Source organism: Medicago sativa, chromosome 8 (assembly GCF_051527215.1).
Source record: "Medicago sativa cultivar Bolivia chromosome 8, Bolivia_mono, whole genome shotgun sequence".
NCBI lineage: Eukaryota > Viridiplantae > Streptophyta > Magnoliopsida > Fabales > Fabaceae > Medicago > Medicago sativa.
The window spans coordinates 67,789,950-67,806,057 of NC_140756.1; the positions used below are offsets into that span (position 1 = coordinate 67,789,950).

The 16,108-nt window shown below is 34.2% G+C and overlaps 3 pseudogenes across 4 annotated transcripts; all 3 read left to right on the forward strand.

Annotated features, from left to right (window-relative positions):
• The first annotated feature begins 1,891 nt into the window (after positions 1 to 1,891).
• LOC146900808 (protein RADIALIS-like 1 pseudogene) lies at positions 1,892 to 3,790 on the forward strand (annotated as a pseudogene). Its single transcript, XR_015022837.1, has 2 exons — positions 1,892 to 2,195; positions 3,567 to 3,790. The product of XR_015022837.1 is annotated as a protein RADIALIS-like 1 pseudogene (transcript).
• A 4,339-nt stretch (positions 3,791 to 8,129) lies between these two features.
• LOC146900809 (protein RADIALIS-like 1 pseudogene) lies at positions 8,130 to 15,239 on the forward strand (annotated as a pseudogene). Of its 2 annotated transcripts, none has more exons than XR_015022040.1 (2): positions 8,130 to 8,432; positions 14,933 to 15,239. The product of XR_015022040.1 is annotated as a protein RADIALIS-like 1 pseudogene, transcript variant X2 (transcript). The 2 variants fall into 2 exon arrangements; XR_015022039.1 differs by lacking the exon at positions 14,933 to 15,239 and adding an exon at positions 9,774 to 9,997.
• Positions 13,595 to 15,178, forward strand: LOC146900810 (protein RADIALIS-like 1 pseudogene; annotated as a pseudogene). The gene is made up of 2 exons (XR_015022041.1): positions 13,595 to 13,911; positions 14,933 to 15,178. The product of XR_015022041.1 is annotated as a protein RADIALIS-like 1 pseudogene (transcript).
• Positions 15,240 to 16,108: the final 869 nt, after the last annotated feature.

Consider the following 16,108-nt stretch of genomic DNA (forward strand, 5'->3'; position numbering starts at 1 on the left):
ACACCAAAACGAGTCCAAAAAATCCACGACCAACCATCCAAACCACACCAAGACAACTCCACGAACCCCCACGTAAAACCACCACCTCCTCAGCTGAAATCACCACCCAGACCTCGGAGGGGATCTGCCACCAAATCAAGCAAAACAACCAAAACTAAATCTGAAAAGGGAGTTACACGGACACCGACACCCACCACAACCACCGACACGAACCACCACAATCACGATCCTTACGAATACGAACGATCCAGGAGTTGCGTTGAAGGAGGATTAATCATGAATGAAGAGATGCCGCGACACCTGCAGTCGCCGGAAACAGAACAACCGTGACCACCACCATCAAATCCAGCTGAACAGTTGCCTATCTGTACAATAGAAACCCCAACGAGGAAAAGGGTGGTGCGGAGGACAAAGTCACGCATCGCACCACCACAAACCACCACAACATCTTGTAAAAAAGAATGATCGAATCTGGAAGGCAGGGAGGCGATGTCTGGATCAAATTTGAACAAGCCAGAAACGCAGCAAGACAAGAACAAAATAGAGGGGAGGAAAACCACCACCACTAAACGAGACCACCACGTGAGAAGTATTGTCGCACCACTAACAACAACGAGACCACCACATTGAGATCCGACCCACCAACGAAAACACCACCAACAGAACACCACCACAAGTGAACCGGCCCTACCACCCAACAAATCACAATCTTCAAACAGATCTAGCCTAGAGAACGTGCACCATCCCATTTAACCAGATCGAACACCAAACCCAGCCAAAAACGAGAAGCCATAAGAAGTTGGTAGAGGAGATCATGAGCATATGGGTAAAAACCAGCGAAACCAGAGCTAAACTGAGGAAGAAAACGATCCAACGAGGGTTGAAGGGCGAAAAGGTGGTGCGGAGGAAAAGCCTCATCGCACCACCACCACCGGAGCTACATCGGAGGTGGAAGATTTGGAGAAGAAGGGAGGAAGCGGTGGTTTCTGGAAGAGCTTTAGAGAGTAGTCAGAGGTTTGAATTTTAGTGAGAAAAAGTTGAGGTCGATTATTTTACTACTTCACCCCGCATTCCACAACTTATTGTGGAGAGTGATTCAAAGCTCTTAATTGATATGATAACGTATAAATGCAATCTTGGGGGGGGGGGGGGGGGGGGGGGTGGTTGTTCCCATTTTGGTGAGACGTATTCACAATCTTTTGAGTTTGGATTGGCAGGTCCAAGTTCTTCATACTTTGCGCGAGGGAAACCGAAGTGCTGCCTGACTTGCTAATTATAGTTTGTCTTTGGATTCTTATAGTTATTCTGTGGTGGAGGCTCCTCCTAATGACCTCCGTAGCTTACTTTTTGATGATATTTCCGAGGTTTGCATGCCTAGTAGTGTTCGGCTAGCTTCTTAGTTTTGTTTTTTCTTCGAGCTTAGGCCCTCTTTTGTACCAATTTTTCTTTTTACAGTATTTGTGCATACAACTTAAATCGTTCATTTTAAATAGAAATGGATACGGAATTCCATTATTTTTTTTTTCTCTTTTCTTCTTTTCATGTTTTAAAAAAAAGCAAAATATCGTCAATGAATTGGCTAAGGCATGCACAAAGCCAGCTACATAACCTCCAACAAGAGCACCAAAATGAACCACGAAAGGATGTACACTCCACTTGACAAAGATATATGAAACATGATTTAGAAGAATATGTATAAAGGCATTCATATGTCTTTTTGATCTAGAATCTCCTCCTCTTCAACTAGCTAGGTGTCATTTGTGGTTCTTAAGGGAACGAGTCACCTTAATTATCTTCAGTGTCATTTTAGAAAATATACATTATTCCTCCACCAAGATGACATGCACTTTTTCTCCAGCATATAAGGAACTGAATTAGTCACCACTTTCCCATACCTTCCCTTGACTAAACAAAATATATAACCAACCATATTCTTTTTTTAACAATATTATTTCATTCATTCATTCATCAACAAATGGCAACCTCATGGACTGCGAGGCAGAACAAACTGTTTGAACAAGCATTGGCTTTATATGATAGAGAAACTCCAGAAAGATGGCACAATGTTGCCAAAGTGGTTGGAAAATCAGTTGAAGATGTTAAGAGTCACTATGAGATCCTCAAAGAAGATGTTCAACGTATTGAGCGTGGCCATATCCCTTTTCCTCGTTACAAAACTAACACCAACTCCTAAGGTATAATATATGTACTGCTACACATTTTCATTTTCTATGACCATGTTCTTAAATTATTATGTTTTTGAGGGAAGTCTAAAAGAGGCTATACTCTTTGGATTATGAGCCCCTAAATTTAATTAGATATTAAAGCCTAATATATTACACACTTACATTAAAGCCCCTAAACTATGTTTAACTAAAATTTAGAAACTAAACCCACTTGGATTGGCCTAGTGGTATTGACTTTTAGGACCTGAGAGTTTCCTTGAGATCTCAGGTTCAATTCTATTCTCTAGTACCAATTTAAGTAGGCTAATTTAACTTCTTTAAAAAAGACTAAAATTTTGAAACTATAGTAAGATTTGTCGCTGTATTTCAAATTTTCTATTATTTTTACAAACATATAGGCACCCTAAATTGTGCAGAATAAGCAACTGTTTAAAAAAAAACATCTCATAAGAAAAATGATATTTGAACAACAATTTTTTGACAACTTTGTGATAACTTTTTTCTCTCATATTCACATTGTGATATTAATTTCTCTCCCTATTACTTTGGTTTTTACGCCACTACTTAAATTTCGTTGTATATGTTGGTTGTTCAAGAAATTGTCTCAACAAAGGGTTGCTCAAATAACATTCCTCTCTCATAATATTAAGGTTTACCATAATATAAAATCTCAATTAATAGTTGCACTATGATTGCCGTGTACTTAAAGTACTTGTGCTATGCGGGGTCCATATTGAATGGGATAAGAATTTGGGAATAGATGATAGTCCCTAAAAAGTGCGACAGTTATTAGTTTTTATACGTGGTTCAAAACTTACTTCATATGTACATTTACATTTATATGTTTAATTTTTTTCTTAGGCATTGTCTTGTTCATCCAACTACAATATGTCCATGCACTTAAACAATGACTTATGACTTGTCGGTGCACTTAATAATGAAAAATTGATGTTCAAAAATTATTGATTTGGTCATGTGACCATACAAGAATACCTCTATTATATATTGTCCATTGAATAAACTATATAATATCAATGGCCCCAAGCTTGCTGGTTCAAACAAATGCACGTGCTTGAAGTTTGAATTCCAAAGAGGAAAAAAAGTGAATCATTTCTAATTTGTTCAAAATTCAAAGAGTGCATATATTGTATAGCTAGTTACATATCTGTGCAATTAACTTTAAAACCTTTCTCCTCTTCAAAAAAAACTTTATAACCTTTCATCAATTTTATACGAAAAAAAAAAACAAGAAGCAAAGAACATTCTTATTCTTGAATAATAAGTATTTGAAATTTTGGGATTTAATATTTTAACGAGTTATCTATAATAATTTCTGCTTAATTTACTAATAATATTTATCTTTTCCGATATACTTCGCAGGTTCTTGAAGATATTTCCAGAACACAATAATTAAGCTTGAATAACCAACCAGTATTTGACGTATCTTTAATAAACAACAATGCATACTAGTGTATCTTTGGCGCAAGCTATAAAAGACTCTAACTGCACCTTGCCAAGTGAATGTGGCACTCTTCTATCCTATATATTAATTTCTTTCTATAGCTAATAAAATTAACTGTCTTGTATTCCTCGCCCTTTAATTTCCTTACATTGTACCAAAAATAAAATATTGTATTTAGATTAATTTGATTCATTATTGTAAGTTTATGAAGGATTAAATTCTAATATATCAAATAATTGTTTGTAAAAACTATCGTATTATCTTTCATTCTTTGTACTTTTATTTTCTTTCTATTACAAATTTTGAACAAAGTTAAACCGAGTGATTAATGAACTTCAGTAAAAAAACAAAGTGTTCAAAATAAATATATGTGTTTGAATTATGATTGAAATAATCATTAACAACACTATATTTACCTTATGTAAAACTCTGAGTTACTAGTATACTCTTCCCTCTTACTTCAAAAAGAAAATGACACTTTTTGTGTGAGAAACATAAGGGTTAAACCAAAAAATATACGACAATTTTTAATTCAGACGGAATAATGTACTCAAAATACAATATGATAAGAAATTGAAAAGTAAATATAAATTGTAAAATAAAAACATGAAATGTAACATATACTGCCCAAACCCCCTTTTCTCTTGTCCATAGACAATGTGACAAGAACCACTAAAACTCAAACATACAACTTCAATATCATAAGTGTGGATCCGGTTGATATTATCAATTGAGTTAAGTCTAACAGACTTGCTGAAACCCTCTTTATTCAACAAAAAGACATATATTGCTCAAGCAAAACAATTTGGAAGTCTATGTGCACATGAAAATGTTATGCTCGAACAAACACACATCGCTTATAGTCCTAAAAAACTGGAGCAAATGTTAGTTGAACTACATTTTTTTTTTCTATAACGGATCTAACTGCAAAACTTCATCACACTAAGTGTGGATCCGCGTTTCAAAACTGTACTTGCAAAACCATCTAAATTGTACTTGAAAGACAACTATGGTCTTATTTTAGCTTTACACAACATAATAACAACTTCTGGTGTCTGTAGCTATTTAGTAGAAATGCAGTGGAGGATGGTTACTTTATGGACAGGGATATTGTATTTGCAAACACTTCAACGCTCAAGTCAGTTGGTGGTGGAGGACTAGGAGAGGTTTATAATTAGAAGTGGGTTTATCTTTCTCATGTGCAAATGTCTGTACATAGGCGGGGCTATTAAAAGGATGAGGATGTGTGGGTCTTGATTGAGGAAGAAGGTGTTGCGTGGGGAACATATTCTCTCCTGTGACTGGAGAGTCCAGTGAGATCCTCTCCATTAAATTTTTTTCATTGCAGGCATTTATAATTATTAAAAAGGTAATTAAAGGTTCAATCTTCACTGCACACCATCCGGTCAAATTCTCGCTGGGGAGGATCCAAGTCCTGTTGCGTGTGACATAGTAGAAGGAGGAACTCAGAGATCCTAGGGATTTAGTAAAGGATGTGTTGACCCTAAGTGTGCAAAATTATCCTCACGAGTATTTGGATTAATGATGAATAGTTTATTGGATCCCTTGTGTCTTAACCCTTTTAAAAATTTCAATTCACTTGTGTGGGTTTAATCAATACAATGTTGCTCAAACTTTCTAGAAATATTGCTTATCAGATTTGTTAGAACACTAGTTGAATTTGAGTGGAAGTTGGAAGAATAAACACAAGTCCCTTAGAAAAGAACTAGTATTGGTATGAATTGAAAAAAATGTCCTACATTGGATCGAACATACTCACTAAAAATGCTTATATAAGTGGAGGGTGACCTCCAAGGGTGTACCCTTGGGGTACCCACTTTTGCGAATCGGTGAGCACTTACATACGCGTACGACGACTACGTCGTTCGTCTAGTCGAGCTTGGGTCAAAAAGAAATATATTTTTTATCACCTGAAAAATGTTAAATTAATTTTTTTTAATTTAATCATTATTCAAAAGTGCTTTCTTAACAAATAAGTTTCATTATAATCTGATCCAACAAAATATCCAGAAAGTTTCGGACATATCCACTCACATGAAAACTGATTCACGGAGTACTTAAAAAGTTTGCTTAATCCGCAAGTTAGCCTAATCCTTAAGAAAATAACAAATGATCTCCTCTACTAATCCGCAAGTGGCCGAACAAAAAAAATCATTATAATCCAAGATATTTCTCCTAAACAGATTCATCTTTGTTGCTAATCTATTCAGAAACAAACGCCAAATAAAAATATTGACCTTAAACGGAATTTGCTTAAGCTATAAAACATGATTGCATCGGTCATCAATTGCCACATCCGATCTAGTCAAGTGATTATAAGCGCTTTTGACCGTGTACCTAGAGGAAGCATGGAGCTTCCAAATCCACCTGTTAGTCACACCAACCTGCAAAACAAGAAGTGAAGGCTGCTCCGCACATTCCCTTACCAACCCTTCTTCCCACTTAAACAATCTCCTTCTCCACTTCCACGTCTCACCATTATCCTCTCAACCCAAAGAGAACATCTATACAACTATATATGACAAATTTATTAACAGCAAGATCAAACAACCTAACATATAAAGATACACCATCGAACCAAGGATCCTTCCAGAACAACGAAGAAATCCCATCCCCCAGCTATCTAGAAATATTATCCAACAACTACCGATCATCTAACAAACCATTCCCCACCCAAATAAGATTCAAGCTTTGGCACCACATGGAACTGCCCCCCCATTCTCGCCATATTTCGCACACAACACATTATACCACAAGCTTTCCCTTTCCTCCAACATCCTCCACACCCATTTACCAAGGGAAAAAAAATAACTCCTTCAACCTCCTGACCCCCAAACCTCAATTCTCCCTATGTATACATAAAACATATCATTTTATCCAAGACAATTTCCTAAAGGGTAGAAATGATATCTGAGAGAGCTTTGAAGAAGGACATAAAATAAACTGGAATTGAGGACATTACAGATTTAAGGAGAATCAGCCGACCCCAAACGAAAGGTTTTACTTTTCCAACTAGACAGTCTACTTCGTATACGATCAACCAAATGGTACCGGAACTGAAGCTTTCGCGGATCACCACCAATAGGTAGCCCCAAACACACAAAAGGTAAACAACCATGCTTACAATTCATAACAACCGCCGCCTCATGAAGCTAAAAACCCGCCACATTAATACCAAACAACATATTTTTATGAAAATTTACTTTTAACCCAGATATTTTCTCAAACAAAAGCAAAATGTTATTCAAAGCGCGAACATTTACACAACTTTTCCCACCAATCAAAAGAGTATCATCAGCAAACTGTAAACCTAATTTTAGGATAAGTTATAAAAATGGCTTAAACAAATTTATGTAAAGTCTATCTTCATTAAAAGATATTAATTTCTATATGAAATGATGCTATAATTTTTTTTTTGCATATACATCAAATAAAATCACATCTTTTTTTTACTAGTTACAAATTATATATATCAAGGATTAATTACACATTAGTAGAAAACAAATGGACAACAAGTTGCGCCGTTAGACCTTTTAGGATGACAAATCAATTATTGTAAACACAACATTCATGGACTTATGAGACATGACATTGCTATGCATGACCCTTTGAACTCTATGTACGTAAAAAGTCAACAACCACAGGTGTCAAATGCAAATGGTATAAAACCATGTTGATTGTCAAACACGTTTTCTCATGTTTCAGTATCTTGCTTGTCGCAATTTTTAGAATTAACTGTCCTAACGTAAAAGCCCCCATCCCTAATCTCACAAGTGGTGAAACCTAAGTCAAGTCTACACACACATGTTTCCTCCTACTCATCCGTACACCATAACATCCACAAGCTTAAGTGTCAATTTTCAATCTAGTAGGTCAGTCAGAAAATTCACATGCACCTCCTTCTTCATAGTGTTGTAACAAAAAAAAAAAAATCACATCATAGTGTTACTTTCTTAAGTTAATTCCTAAAAGATCTTCGTAAATATCTACATGATGTGATGATTTGTTTAGATGCATTTGTAAAAAAAAAAGTTATATTGTTAAATTAAGTCATTCATTTTCAATAGAAATGGAAACAACCCTACACTTATTTTTCTTCATTTTTTTATATAAAAAAATAAAAATATTATCAATGAATTGGCTTAGGCATGCACAAGTTGTGCTAGCTGCATAACCTCCAACTAGAGCACCAAAATAAACCACGGAAGAGGTACACTCCACTTGACAAAGATCTATACACTAAAGATGATTTAGAAGAATATGTATAAAGTCATTCATATATCTTTTTGATCTAGAATCTCCTCCTCTTCAACTAGCTAGGTGTCATTTGTGGTTCTTAAGGGAACGAGTCACCTTGATTATCTTCAGTGTCATTTTAGAAAATATACATTATTCCTCCACCAACATGACATGCACTTTTTCTCCTGCATATAAGGAACTGAATTAGTCACCACTTTCCCATACCTTCACTTGACTGAAAAATATAATAACCAACCTTATTCTTTTTTCTGACAATATTATTCATTCATTCATTCATCAACAAATGGCAACCTCTTGGACTGCAAGGCAGAACAAACTGTTTGAACAAGCATTGGCTTTATATGATAGAGAAACTCCTGAAAGATGGCACAATGTTGCCAAAGTGGTTGGAAAATCAGTTGAAGATGTTAAAAGTCACTATGAGATCCTCAAAGAAGATGTTCAACGTATTGAGCGTGGCCATATCCCTTTTCCTCGTTACAAAACTAACACCAACTCCTAAGGTATAATATATGTACTGCTACACATTTTCATTTTCTTATGACCATGTTCTTAAATTAGTATGTTTTTGAGGGAAGTCTAAAAGAGGCTATACTCTTTGGATTATGAGCCGCTAAACTTAATTAGATATTAAAGCCTAATATATTAAACACTTATATTAAAGCCCCTAAACTAAGTTTAACTTAAATTTAGAAACTAAACCCACTTGGATTGGCCTAGTGGTATTGACTTTTAGGACCTGAGAGTTTCCTTGAGATCTCAGGTTCAATTCTATTCTCTAGTACCAATTTAAGTAGGCTAATTTAACTTCTTTAAAAAAGACTAAAATTTTGAAACTATAGTAAGATTTGTCGCTGTATTTCAAATTTTCTATTATCTTTACAAACATATAGGCACCCTAAATTGTGCAGAATAAGCAACTGTTATTTAAAATAGACCATCTCATAAGAGAAATGATATTTGAACAACCATTTTTTTAACAACTTTTGTGACATCTTTATCTCTCATACTCACATTGTGTTTTTACTTTCTCTCTATTGGTTTGATTTTTATGCCACTACTTAAAATTTCTTTGTATATGTTAGTTGTCCAAGAAATTGTCTCAACAAAGGCTTACTTAAATAAGATTCCTCTCTCATAATATTGAGGTTTACCATAATATAAAATCTCAATTAATATTTGCACTATGATTGCCGTGTACTTAAAGTACTTGTGCTATGCGGGGTCCATATTGAATGGGATAAGAATTTGGGAATAGATGATAGTCCCTAAAAAGTGCGACAGTTATTAGTTTTATATACGTGGTTCATAACTTACTTCATATGTACATTTATATGTTTAATTTTTTTCTTAGGCATTGTCTTGTTCATCCAACTACAATATGTCCATGCACTTAAACAACGACTTATGACTTGTCGGTGCACTTAATAATGAAAAATCGATGATTCTAATCATATATCCTATATTGTCCATTGAATAAACTATATAATATCAATGGCCCCAAGCTTGCAGGTTCAAACAAATGCACGTGCTTGAAGTTTGAATTCCAAAGAGGAAAAAAAGTGAATCATTTCTAATTTGTTCAAAATTCAAAGAGTGCATATATTGTATAGCTAGTTACATATCTGTGCAATTAACTTTATAACCTTTCTCCTCTTCAAAAAAAACTTTATAACCTTCCATCAATTTTATACGGAAAAAAAAAGAAGCAAAGAACATTCTTATTCTTGTATAATAAGTATTTGAAATTTTGGGATTTAATATTTTAACGAGTTATCTATGTATGCATAATAATTTCTGCTTAATTTACTAATAATATTTATCTTTTCCGATATACTTCGCAGGTTCTTGAAGATATTTCCAGAACACAATAATTAAGCTTGAATAACCAACCAGTATTTGACGTATCTTTAATAAACAACAATGCATACTAGTGTATCTTTGGCGCAAGCTATAAAAGACTCTAACTGCACCTTGCCAAGTGAATGTGGCACTCTTCTATCCTATATATTAATTTCTTTCTATAGCTAGTAAAATTAATTGTCTTGTATTCCTCGCCCTTTAATTTCCTTACACTGTACCAAAAATAAAATATTGCATTTAGATTAATTTAATTCATTATTGTAAGTTTATGAAGGATTAAATTCTAATATATCAAATAATTGTTTGTAAAAACTATCATATTATCTTTCATTCTTTGTACTTTTATTTTCTTTCTATTACAAATTTTAAACAAAGTTAAACCGAGTGATTAATGAACTTCAGTAAAAAAACAAATCGTTCAAAATAAATATATGTGTTTGAATTATGATTGAAATAATCATTAACAACACTATATTTACCTTATGTCAGACTCTAAATTACTAGTATACTCTTCCCTCTTACTTCAAAAAGAAAATGTCACTCTTTGTCTGAAGAAACAGAAGGGTTAAACTAAAAAATATACGACAATTTTTAATTCAGACGGAATAATGTACTCAAAATACAATATGATAAGAAATTGAAAAGTAAATATAATCTGTAAAATAAAAATATGAAATGTAACATATATTGCTCAAACCCCCTTTCTCTTGTCCATAGACAATGTGACAAGAACCACTAATACTCGCATATACAACTGCAAAATCCTAAGTTTGGATCCCGTTGATATTATCAATTGAGCTAAGTCTCACGGACTTGATCAAACCCTCTTTATTCAACAAAAAGACATATATTGCTCAAGCAAAACAATTTGGAAGTCTATGTGCATATGAAAATGTTATGCCCGAGCAAACACGCCACATCGTTTATAGTCCTAAAAAAAACTGGAGCAAATGTTAGTTGAACTACTTTTTTTTTTTCTATAACGAATCTAACTGCAAAACTTCATCACACTAAGTGTAGAGAAGTGAGGATATGGGTTTGAATCCGCGTTTCAAACCTGTAATTGCAATACCATCTTAATTGTACTTGAAAGACAACTATGGTCTTATTTTAGCTATACACAACATAATAACAATTTCTGTGTTTGTAGCTATTTAGTAGAAATGCAGTGGAGGATGGTTAATTTCTCGACAGGGATATTGTATTTGCAAACACTTCAACGCTCAAGTCAATTGGTGGTGGAGGACTAGGAGAGGTTTATAATTACAAGTGAGTTTATCTTTCTCATGTGCAAATGTCTTTACATAGGCGGCAGGGCTATTAAAAGGAAGAGGATGTGTGGGTCTTGATGAGGAAGAAGGTGTTGCGTGTGATATAGTAGAAGGAGGAAGATGTAACATCCCAAAATCAATCTCAGAGATCCTAGGGATTTAGTAAAGGATGTGTTGACCCTAAGTGTGCAAAATTATCCTCACGAGTATTTGGATTAATGATGAATAGTTTATTGGATCCCTTGTGTCTTAACCCTTTTAAAAATTTCAATTCACTTGTGTGGGTTTTAATCAATACAATGTTGCTCAAACTTTCTAGAAATATTGCTTATCAGATTTGTTGGAACACTAGTTGAATTTGAGTGGAAGTTGGAAGAATAAACACAAGTTCCTTAGAAAAGAACTAGTATTGGTATGAATTGAAAAAATGTCTTACATTGGGTAGAACATACTCACTAAAAATGCTTATATAAGTGGAGGGTGACCTCCAAAGGTGTACCCTTAGGGTACCCACTTTTGCGAATGGGTGAACACTTACAAAAACGCACGACGACTACGTCGTTCGTCCAGTCGAGCTTGAGTCAAAAAGAAATATATTTTTTATCACCTGAAAAATGTTGATTTTTTTCTCTTTAATTTAATCATTATTCAAAAGTGCTTTCTTAACGAATAAGTTTCATTATAATCCGATCCAACAGAACATCCGAAAAGTTTCGGACATATCCACACACACACACACACACACACATATCACATCACGCACAACGACTACGCCGTTCGTCCAGTCGAGCTTGGGTCAAAAAGAAACATTTTTTTATCACCTAAAAAATGCTAAATTATTATTTTTTTTAATTTAATCATTATCCAAAAGCGTTTTCTTAATGAATAAGTTTCATTATAATCCGATCCAACTGAACGTCCAGAAAGTTTCGGACATATCCACTCACATGAAAACTGATTCGCGGAATACTTAAAATTTTTGCTTAATCCGCAAGTTAGCTTAATCCGTAAGAAAATAACAAAATGATACTGATCCTCTACTAATCTGCAAGCGGCCGAACAAAAAAATCATTATAATCCAAGATATTTCTCCTAAATAGATTCATCTTTGTTGCTAATTAATCTATTCAGAAACAAACACCAAATAAAAATATTGACCTTAAACAGAATTTGCTTAAGCCATAAAACATGATTGCAGCGGTCATCGATTGCCACATCCGACCTAGTCAAGTGATTATAAGCGCTTTTGACTGTGTACCTAGAGGAAGAATGAAGTTTCCAAATCCACCTGTTAGTCACACCAACCTGCAAAACAAGAAGTGAAAGCTGCTCCGCACACTCCCTTACCAACCTCTCCTACCACGTAAACAATCTCCTTCTCCACTTCCACGCCTCACCATTAACCTCCCAACCCAAAGTGAACATCTCTGCAACTATGACAAATTTATTAACAACAATATCAAACAACCTAGCATATCTAACATCTAAAGATACACCATCCAACCAAGGATCCTTCCAGAACAACGAAGAAGTCCCATCCCTCAGCTATCTAGAAATATTATCCAACAACCACCGATCATCTAACAAACCATTCCCCATCCTAGTAAGATTCAAGTTTTGCCACCACATGGAATTGGCCCCCATCCTCACCATATTTCGCACACAACATATTATACCACAAGCTTCGCCTTTCCTCCAACATCCTCCACACCCATTTGCCAAGTAAAGACAAATTAAACTCCTTCAACCTCCTGAACCCCAAACCTCAATTCTCCCTATGTATACATAAAGCATCTCATTTTATCCAAGACAATTTCCTAACATCATCACCCCCCCACCACCACCACAAAAAAGGAAAATTACAAAAAAAATTCTTAACTTCCTAAGTCAAGTCTACACACGCATGTTTTCCACCTACCCATCCGTACACCATAACACCCACAAGCTTAAGTGTCGATTTTCTATCTAGCGGGTCAGTCAGAAAATTTGCATGCACCTCCTTCTTCACAGTGTTGTAACTAAAAAAATCACATCATAGTGTCACTTTCTTAAGTTAATTCCTAAAAGATCTTTGTAAATATCTACATGATGTGATGATTTGTTTAGATGCATTTGAAAAAAAATTCCATTGTTAAATTAAATCATTCATTTTCAATAGAAATGGAAATAACCCTACACTTTTTTTTTTTTCATTTTAAAAAATTAAAAATATTATCAATGAATTGGCTAAGGCATGCACAAGTTGTGCTAGCTGCATAACCTCCAACCATAGCACCAAAATGAACCACGAAAAGATGTAGACTCCACTTGACAAAGATCTATACACCAAAGATGATTTAGAAGAATATGTATAAAGGCATTCATATGTCTTTTGATCTAGAATCTCCTCCTCTTCAACTAGCTAGGTGTCATATGTGGTTCTTAAGGGAACGAGTCACCTTAATTATCTTCAGTGTCATTTTAGAAAATATACATTATTCCTCCACCAACATGACATGCACTTTTTCTCCTGCATATAAGGAACTGAATTAGTCACCACTTTCCCATACCTTCACTTGACTGAAAAATATAATAACCAACCTTATTCTTTTTTCTGACAATATTATTCATTCATTCATTCATCAACAAATGGCAACCTCTTGGACTGCAAGGCAGAACAAACTGTTTGAACAAGCATTGGCTTTATATGATAGAGAAACTCCTGAAAGATGGCACAATGTTGCCAAAGTGGTTGGAAAATCAGTTGAAGATGTTAAAAGTCACTATGAGATCCTCAAAGAAGATGTTCAACGTATTGAGCGTGGCCATATCCCTTTTCCTCGTTACAAAACTAACCCCAACTCCTAACGTATAATATATGTACTTCTGCACATTTTCATTTTCTTATGACCATGTTCTTAATTTAATGCCTATGAGGGAAGTCTAAACGAAGCCATACTTTTTGATTTATGAGCCCCTAAACTTAATTAGATATTGAATGGGATAAGAATTTGGGAATAGATAGTCCCTGAAAAGTGCTATAGTTATTAGAGCATCCACAATGGAGACCCTCAACTTTGAGGTCTTAAATGGGTCCCACATTGACACATCACTTTTTTATTATTTTTTAATAATAGTACCTAATAGGTACTCAACCACTACAATGGAGGTCTAAATAGGACCCACCAATAACATTAAAAAATCAAGGTAAATTGCAATTGAAAAGTAATAGTACAATGACATTGATTATTTTAAGCAAAAGTAATGTGGGACCCACTTAAGCATTGAGGTCTTAAGTGAGACCCTAGGTCTTAGAAGACCCCCAAAAAATTTCTCCACAATGGGAGTACCTATTAGGTACCGGGTCTTAAATAGTTAAGACCCTACCATTGTGGATGGTCTTAGTTTTATACATGTGGTCCATAACTCCATACATATACACATTAATATGTTTAATTTTCTCTTAGGCATTGTCTTGTTCATCCAACTACAATATGTCCATGCACTTAAACAATGACTTATGACTTGTCGGTGCACTTAATAATGAAAAATTGATGATTCTAATCCTATATCTTATATTGTTCATTGCTGAATAACTATAATATAAATGGCCCCACGTTTGCTGGAAAAAAAGTGAATCATTTCTAATTTGTTCAAAATTGAAAGAGTGTATATATTGTATAGCTTGTTACATATCTGTGCAATTACCTTATAACCTTTCATCAATTTTATACGCAAAAACAAAAGAAAGAAGCAAAGAACATTCTTATTCTTGTGTAATAAGTATTTGAAAATTTCGGATTTAATATTTTAACAAGTTATCTGTGTATGCATAATTCTGCTTAATTTACTAATAATATAATATTTATCTTTTCCTATATACTTCGCAGGTTCTTGAAGATATATCCAGAACACAATAAGCTTGAATAACCAACCAATATTTGGCGTATCTTTGGCGCAAAGCTATATAAAACACTCTCTAATTGCACCCTGCCAAGTGAATGCGGCAGTCTTCTATCCTATATATTTCCTTAATTTCATTCTATAGATAGTCAAATTATTTGTCTTGTATTCCTCGCCCTTTAATTTCCTTACATTGTACCAAAAAATAAAGTATTGTATTTAGTTTAATTTAATTCATTATTGTAAGTTTATATGAAGGATTAAATTCTAATATATCAAATAATAGTTTGTAAAGACTAGCATATTATCTTTCATTCTTTGTACTTTTATTTTCTTTCTATTACAAATTTTGAGCAAAGTTAAACCGAGTTATTAATGAACTTCAGTAAAAAAACTAATAGTTAAAAAAAAAAAGTGTATAAATTATGATTGAAATAGCCATTAACAACACTATATTTACCTTATGTCAAACTGAATTATTAGTATACTTTTCTCTCTTGCTTCAAAAAGAAAATGACACTCTTCGCCTAAGGAACATAAGGGTTAAGCCAAAAAATATACGACAATTCTTTAATTCAGACATAATAACATACTCAAAATACACTACGATAATAAAATGAAAAGTATATAAATTGTAAAATAAAAATATGAAATGTAACATATATTGCTCAAACCTCCTTTTTTTTTTTTTTTTTTTGTCCATAGACAATGTGACAAGAACCACTAAAATTCACATACAATACAACTACGAGATCTTAAGTTCGGATCCGGTTGATATTATCAATTGAGGTAGGTCTCACACGGACTTGGTCAAACCCTCTTTATTCAACAAAAAGACACATAGCTCAAGCAAAACAATTTGGGAGTAGGGGTGGCAAAAATACCCATGTCCACGGGTACCCGCGGGTAAAATCCGTCACGGGCACGGGACGGGTAGCTAAACGGGTATCCACGGGTATAATAAACGGATATTTGACTATCCATTATTATATGGATACGGACACGGATTTGATTGTACTCATACCCACGGGGACCCATACCCAATAATAAATTAAGTAAATTACTAAAATATCCTTATATATCTTATTACTTAAAGATGTTACCTTATTGAAGTTTTGATTTAGAGATTTATATGTTTTTATTTGAGGAATTGAGAAGTCAAA